Below are 9,259 nucleotides of genomic sequence, written 5' to 3'. Positions count from 1 at the left end.
GATATGAGGCTGACTTCACGGTGTTTGTAGTATTCTTTATTTCAAGTTCTTTTGAAAAAGCCTAACGCCCGAGGAGTTGGGTTAGAATATAATTGTCTAGCAGAGTCAAGACAAGTTTTGCGTCTAAAAGTCAGCATAAGCATGCCAAACATAAAAAGCTATGCTGTGGTCTGGTATAATGTACATATACATGTACTTCTTAAAAACAAACAAACAAATAAACAAACAAACTAGCTAAGAGGTTGTCCAAGGAAGATCTAGACAATGGGTGGTGCATGTCAAATTTTATTTTTTAAAAAGATTTTCATCCATTAGAAATTACAAATCATGCATTCTAATGACACAGTTTGGTTAGTAATTTTGTGCAATGGTAAGAATTAAGAAAGAAAGCAATATAGATATAAAAATAAATGGAAATAAGTATTTGTTCATACATTATTTAATTTATAAGGGAACCTTGAAAAAAATATTCACTTTTGAATAAAAAATATCCTTTTTCTTTTTGACGACCTATTTATTTGGACTTTTCTTCAGTTACTGAATCTCTGATAACATGTGTTTAATCCTTATAATTCTTTATAACTTACACTGTGCAGCTAATATAATTGGATCAGATTTGTTACTACTGGAGAGTTTCTTAACATTTAGATTAATGTAAAACATGATTTTCGTGTCAATACTGAAATCAAGCAAGACAAATTAATTATATCTTATTACGCCTGGTTTATTTGAATAAGTATATCAGGGTTCAGGTGCTACTTTGAATGATGTCACTAACTTTCAAAAATTATGCTCGGATATGATAATTAATACATTAATACATTAATATAATATATGAAATCCTTAGATGTATTCCGCATATTTACTGTATGAAATATCATTCTAAATTAGTCTGATTTATTATTCTGGTGATTGGCTATTCCAACATGACTCCAAATTCAACTACCTATGGGTCATGATATAATTTATTTTCATTTCTAATTTGTTGCTTCAAATGATTAAAGGTATTGAATTCAAATACAAGTAAAAGTTTCATATAACTGTCTTCAATTGGATGTTAAAAAGTAATCGTATACACCTACTTTTGAAAGGAGATGACTCTTATATTTTTCATAACAGCCTATTATAACTTTAACAATTTCGTATACCGAGCTACTCAAAACTTCAGACTCAAACATTAATTTAAAGTTTAATGTGGAAATTTGTCGCGTTTTAATAGAGATAGTCGTGTGTGTTTATGTTGTGATATCAGAGCTATAGAAGTTGAGTACCATTTTGTCCTTGTTTGGCCCGCTTTTATATTTCTACGGATACAATTGTGTTAAAATTTTATCGTGCATAGTCTGTAACATACATACGTTTTACAGCTTCAAATAGATAGTTAAACTTAGTAATAACCTTCTAGCTGCTTGGAATTCTAGATTTCATGTAAAGTCATAATTATTTAAATACTTCATTTTGATGATATTGTTCTCTGTGTGTTTTTGTCATCATATTTATGTAAAATCTGTTGCAATAGTAGACTTGCTTTATACAAATAAAGATGTTTCATTCATTTAATTTGTTTTTATATTTTATTGAAACATTGTAAACTGACCCTAACAATGTCATTTCGTGTATCCTGTTACAAAATTGGAAACATTTCTTTTGATTTAGTTTCTGATTGTTTCAAGTCTATATATATTAAGAGTTGATCGTAAAAACGTTATTATGATCCTTTTGTTAATGCGGTGTTCAGACTTATCGACTTCATAAAGGACATCAAAGAACCAAACGAAGTTATTAACCAGTCAGAAAGCATGTTACAAATCAAATCGAATTACTAAAGGTTTCAAGGTTTCTAAATTTAAGTAACCCTCCCCGACCCTTAAAAAACATATATCAACGTGCATCAAAATGCGATTTTCGTATAACTACTCATGTTATGCCAGAGCTTGCCGTAACTACGCAGACCTTTTGGATCGCGCTAGACTTCTAACAGTTAGGCTTCTGGAACAGCGTTATGTTGCTTCAAATCATCACTATAGAAGTTTCATGGTCGTCATCATGAACGCGTGGATCGTTACGGTGTATCCATCTGCACCATGAAAGCTGATTTGTTCATTGTGTCACAGTTTTTCTTACCTCTTTCGTCTACCCTTGACTTTTTATGCTCGGCGGGTGTTTCTGGAAAAGCTTACCCTACCGGTACACCTGGTTCATGCTCCCAGTTTGTAGTGGAGTCATTAGTTTCCCATTACCTTTATTACTTTGTATGTATTATTTTAGTTATTTTATGTTCTTTGTTCTGTTTGTCTGTTTTCCATGACTGTTATTTGTCCCTGGATTACACTCTTTTGATATCCGCTAGAATATTGGTTCCCTTGATTACTCTTTAAGATATTTGTTGTAAACGATGTAAGCAATTAATATGTTGGTCGTTGTTGCTTCAAAAATCAATGTGTCCAACTTATGTGATCATTTTGTAAAACATTGCATAGATACATAAATAGCTACCTTCATTGAAGGATTATATACGGTATTTGAAGAAAAAAATGCCTAAAAAACGAACTTCTGAAAATATCCATTTTTAAGATAATGTCTTATTGTTAGAAATTAGCACTTGAAATAATCATAAATGTTGGATAAATTGATATCTAATACAACAGTGCACGTTTCTGATTTAAATCGTTTATATGTTTAAATTGCATTTTGTTTCATGTTGAAGAAATTTTTTCACCTAAATAGTTTGAAAGACTAGATAACTCATAAATATTCTGTATTAAACAAAAGCTTGTTTGAAATACTTGATATTGAAATGCCAACATTAACAATTAAATAGTAAAAGATCTGAAATTCTAAAAAACAAAATTTATAATATTGTAACCCAGAACGAACAACATAGCTCTTGAGCTGGGAAAATATGTTGGATACAACGTCATCTTAGTCATATACATATATGCCTAAAATGTGAGTTTTACAGTGTTGCTATGTAACGAATGGGCTTATTGTATGACACTGAGATCAGAAGTACATAATCAACTGTCACCATATTAAACAGAAAAAAATACCAAATACGATTTTTTAATGAAGCACACTTACTGTATGAGTTATGACATTGTAATATATGCCAATCTAAGCTCCTTTATTCGTCGGGGAAGGGATGTTTTTGCATGTAAATCCTCCATCGTAAGTACTACTGTATCTTTCTTGGATCTATTTGAAAGCTAATAGATTTGGCCGTCAGGTGATACCTATATGGATGTCATTATATTTTCACGTTTGACGAATAATAAAAAAAACAAACAGATATTTAACGAGGGATGAACAGTGGCCAACACATCCACATTCGTCTTCAGTTCATCATTTCGTGATTAATTGGTTCCTACATAAGAGGTATTAGGGTACCACAAATCATATTAGGACTGTTAAATTGGAGGAGGGGGTTCATTGTGGTTATCTCAGCCTACGTAAAATACATCGTTTTCCCCAATTAAGAATTGACAAATCCGTGTCATATGCACAAACGAGGATTAATTCAATTTTTGATTACACATACGTGTTAAACATATTGATGGGTTTTACGGAAGTTGAACTTATAAGTACATGCATATTATATAAAAACTGATTTTCAAAATGCAAGTTTATAATCAGTTATCTATAAAAAATGTATTCAGGAATTTCGGAATTTATTTTAATATTTTCCCTAATCAAGTACCTGTAACAATGGCAAAGATAAAAAAATTATATAATAAGAAATATAAAAATAAACATACAAATGTAAGAAGGGACAAGGTACAGCTTATGATGATAATTTCATTACTTAATGAAAGAAAGAAAAGTTATACAATTTTCAAACGTCTGAAAAGCATAATGAGCAGCAAATGTCAATTCTGTTTCAAACATCTTATGCACTTATCGATAAGATGATTATTTGACGGAAGACACGGTCACTGGCCTTTTAATCAGTATGTCATAATCATACCAAGATTTTCGCTCGATGCATTGATACCGTGCGCATCAATTGAGTGCGAAATAAGTAAGCGTCTTATTGACTCTGACAAATTCGAGGAGCTTCCGTACATTGAACATAAATATTAATCAACAAAACAGACGCAAAAAGAAAAAAATGTTGAAAGGAATGTCAAATCAGTTACGCATTTCATCAACTACTGTAACATTCATGTGTACTCTCTTGTATCAACTCAGTTAATATTTTAAAGTTGGCGTTCAGCATGATATTTGGTAAGAAATAAATGATTTATCCCTAATGTCAAATAATGCTTGACAGTGTTGGTCATTATTGTGTTTTCGTTTCGTTATTTGACATTTAAGTATTTTTGAAGAAGTGACATCATTCTGTTTCGGTTGAATTTATTATTATTGTTGTCGGAGCCTTTCAGAGCTTATTTCAAGGTACGATTACACTTACTGAAGACCTTTTGGTGATCTCTGTATGTATTTACTATTTTTATAGGGTTATACGATGATGCATTAGTGGCGTTTTACCATATTTGTTCCTTTTTCCAGTAATGCAAGAGGTTACCTGGTCAGCTATCTACTGATTTACTGCCATTCATGGAGTATGGAAGAGACAATTTTACGTTTTAGAAGTAGGATAACCTGTAAAAACAGTCAACTGCAACAAAACGTAAAAAAACAAAGAACAAAAAACACAAAAAACAAACAAACAAACAAACAATCAAACAAACAAAAACAAACAATTTATCAATCTCGTGATTGTTTTTACCGATAAATACATACAAAAGCAAATCACAAAACACATACATGTGCAAATGTAACATAGATATATACAACCAGACAGTGCTCGTCATAAGCATTCTACTTCAAAACATTATACACAAACGAAGCATTTATAGACAAACAAGAAAAGCTTGCAAGGCTATAGAACTGCACATTCAAGTTATAGCAAACATTTTTGATGCAAGATACTCCTTATTATTATTAACTGTTGTCAAGTTTTAACCATCGCATTTCTTTTCGCCAAATTAACAATGGTGTAGCTTAAACACAATGGATGGCCATATATGAACCCGCAGACCTATCACCGATTCCTGGGTAACTACATGTACGTATTTATTTACTATATTTGTGTAAAACTTTAAGATAGCGAATATACTCTCTGTGCATTAGACTGAGTATAAATGTGTGTATGTTAAACAAGACAGAAATAGTATTTGGAAATTCAAATGAATTTTGTGCAACATGTTTTGTGATGGGTGAAGATATCAAATACAGTTTATAGTCAAGGTATTGTGTCACTTATCTGTCTGAAGTCACGGTCACTGACTATTCAATCAATTTAATGATAAATCGTCTTAGATAAAGGATACTACGGACACTGTGAAGTCAGCCTCATATCTTGACCTACACTTAGAAATCGATGGTAAAGGAAAACTATTGACCAAACTTTACGACAAACGTGATGACTTTTCATTCAGAATTGTCAACTTTCCTTTCATCTGTGGCAACATCCATTCAGTACCTGCGCATGGAGTGTTCATATCACAACTCATACGTTATGCCAGAGCTTGCCGAAACTACGCAGACCTCTTGTATTGCGCTAGTACTCCAACAAATAGGCTTCTGGAACAGGGTTATGTTGCTACAAGATTGAAGTCATCACTACAGAAGTTTTAAGGTCGTCATCTGCACCATGAAAATTCATTTATTCAACGTGTCATAGTTTTCCTTTCCTCGTTTGTCTACCCCGGACTTGACTCCCAGGCTTCAGTGGAGTCCGAGTTGCTCATTTGCTTTTGTTACTTTGTATGTATGATTTTAGTTACTTAATGTTCTTTGTTGTGTATGTCTGTTTTCCATGTCTGGTCTCTGTCCCTGGATTACATTCTTTTGATTACCGCTATAACCTTGGTTCCTTTATTTACTCTTAGCCATTTACGGGGAAATTTACAGTCAGTACACTGATACCGTGTGCGTCGATTGAGGAAAAATTAAGTAAGCGCCTTATTGACCGTGACAAGTCTCAAATATGTTTTGACGTTGATCAATATTATCAAAAAAACAGACGCATTGAATAGAAAAACATTGAAAGACAACGTCAAATAAGTTTCATCAAATAACATACAACATTTCTACATGATATGCACGTAATTAAAATATTATAACAATACCATTCATTCTGATCAAACAATGTTCCAAGTGTTACTTGCTTTAAAAAGAAAGAAACGTATGGAATAGCCACACTGAGACAGAGGACACCGCAGCAGACAGTGGAGTTAAAACTCCAATACATTTAAAGAACACGGTAAATAATCAATATCTATTGTCCAAAAAGAAAACTCGTTTAATGTGTTATTATTTATAAGTATTTCAATATTAATCTATGAAACATTTTTTTTCAACATTTTTGTACTATCTAGTACGAGGTAAGTAACATGGTATTCTTATTTAAGTAGAATTCTGTGCAAGTATCAGGCAATGAATAGCACATCCTTTTTCTCAATTTGGTCTTATTGCCTCCAACATATTCAATACATCCGGGAAACAACTGTAAAGCTATTTAAATTTACCCTGAAGCGTTGGTGACGTAGATATTTTTTGACTGCTTATATAAAGAAAAAGTTTGGGAAAATTTTCCCGCCATTTTTCCATAGTGCAATTCAACTAAATTTGAGCTATCAATATCTTAAAAAGGCAAACTTTACAAATACTTTGACAGTAATTTCTTGATGTTATGAGGTATAAATAATTGGATAATGCAATTAAATCGTATTGTTTCTTCATGTGCCACACCTTATACATAGTTTGCCTGTTTCTTAGACGGAGAAGCACTTAAAAATTTGTCTATTAATACTCCGACAATGTAAGAGGTTCTGACTTGGTACCATCCATAAAGTATAAAACAGCCTTTTCCCTTTTGAAAGTAAGGTTTCCTGTACATGTAAACACAAAAACATGAGCAGGCCTCGTGATTTTTACCGTCAAATCCATACAAGACAAAGCGCTCAAAAACATACTCAGAACTCGTCAAATAATACAAAAATGTAACATATACATGCAGAAACAGACAATAAAAGCTTACAAAGCCGAAAACTTCAAATAGCAAGCTAAGAACTTAAAATTCTGATGCAAGATGCTCTGTTTGCTTCGGTTGTCAGGTATAAAACCATTGCCCCGCGGTTAGGATTCGAATACAAAACTAAATTAATCAAATAAAAAAATATGTTGCTGTTAAAAGCTTCCGGAAATGTGTGCGTGTTGCAACATGTATAGGAACTCGGAAATTCAAACAAGTTTTACATAAAATGTAATGATATTTTGTAATGAGTACAGAATGGTAAGGCCAAACATAAAAATATGTATGTTTACTGTTCCCCTACCCAATGGTTTGAAGCTTGGGTCGGTAGGTAAGGAAACATATTTATTATATTAAAATTGTTTGAGAGGAAGAAATTCAGAATTAAATGCACAAGGGATGTGACTTACGCGAGGTTATAAATTAGTCTTCGTATCTTTGATGACTTGTTATCATATCATCCTTATGTCTTTGTTTTCGTGAATTTATACAAAAGTGTGTATCATTTATATCATTGATATGCTAATTTGTAATGGTAATGTTCCATATCTTGAATCATAATGCATGTACATCTTTCCGTATCTTTTGTCAATGTTTGATATATGGACACGAGAACTTGATATCAAGTGCCGGGGCATCTCTTAAAACTTAAACAATTATTAAAGTTTTTAATCAAAATCGTGAACCACTGTAATCGCCTCTTCAAAGTCAAGCTTAAAATTTACTGACGAAATTTACGCCTTAGCTATTTGTCCAAGACCGACACTTTTATTAAGGGTCAAATCATTGGGATGTATTCAAACACAATTTAAGATCTTTCCATGCAAATTTTGTCGGGAAATTGTAAAGTACAAAAATGTTCAATAACAACAAACGGCACAAACGTTGAAGTGTTTATATATTTTATTTTTACGGAGGAACATAATGTAATGACTTAGCCTCGTTTGGCCGAGCATCCATCAAAATCATATCGATTAAATACGTCGAAACTGCGCTTTGAAAAAAAGATAAATTACCAGATTTTTCGAGCGTTTTCGCTACAGGGCTAAAAAAACGTCGGATCCCCGATCTCGGCACACGAAAAAAAATATATCGTCGGGGATTTGGCAATAAAATAATTTCGATACGGCCTTCAAGTCGGGTCGGTCGGTGAATGTCAAACAAACATATTTTTAATTTAGGCCTAAATACAGTTTCTAATCAAGGTCTTACGTACTTTTCTATAAGATGCTTATTTTACGTAAGTTAGGGTATAAGCTTCTCTCAGTATTTCATGATCAATCGACTTAACTATTTATCAGGAAAATTCCTTAGGTACATTAGTACCGTACTCGTCGATTGAGGGCAAAATAAGTAAGCATCTTATTGACATTGACAAGTTCCAATTGTTTTCATACACTGATCACTTTCGGCAACAAAACATATACATTTGATAGAAAAAAAAATGCAGAAAGGAACGTCAAATCGGTTACATGTTTCATTAACTAACAAACATGTACATATTTAAAATTTCTGAATAATATGTATGTAGTCTAGATATTACAACAATATACATAATAAACTGTCATGTATTTCATAGTTTATTGACCCAAGTGTTACATACGACATCGTACTTATTAAAAAAAAACATCATTAGAACAGACATAAACAAAATAGACTGAAATCATGTGAAACTGTTTTGAATTTTTGAACGAAAAGGTAGTAGAAAACTTCAAATAAGCCTTCCTGCTTCATCGTAATTTAGATACACTCTCTTCTCTGTGGATAAAGCCTGCATTTGTATCTTTGACGTACATGTACATTTACAAATACAGTTTATGATAAATAGAGAAAATACGTGTACATGAAAGTACACGATACATAATCGATGTCTGTTGTTGTCAAAAACGAAAATTTCAATTATTGATAAGATTTTTGAATATTCGTGTATTGAACGTTAATTTTCTTCAAGAAATGCTTATAAATGCATCCATGTGTAATACCTAGACTAAGTACTGTGTAGGTAACTTCGTATTCTTAATTTAAAATCGGTCTATTAGTACTCCAACAATGCAACAGGTTTGCTGGCAAGCTGTTTTCTGACTTGGTGTCATCCATAGAGAATGGAAAAGCCTTTAATGTTTTAGTAGTATATTTACCTGGTAACACAAAAACATAAGCAGGCCTCGTGATTTTTTACCGACAAGTATGTACACAAAGCACACAACAACATATAAATGT

Source organism: Perna viridis, chromosome 4, assembly GCF_037379345.1.
Source record: "Perna viridis isolate PV_CMFRI_1.1 ecotype Kerala chromosome 4, ASM3737934v1, whole genome shotgun sequence".
NCBI classification, from domain to species: domain Eukaryota; kingdom Metazoa; phylum Mollusca; class Bivalvia; order Mytilida; family Mytilidae; genus Perna; species Perna viridis.
Note: the sequence above shows the minus strand (reverse complement) of the source record.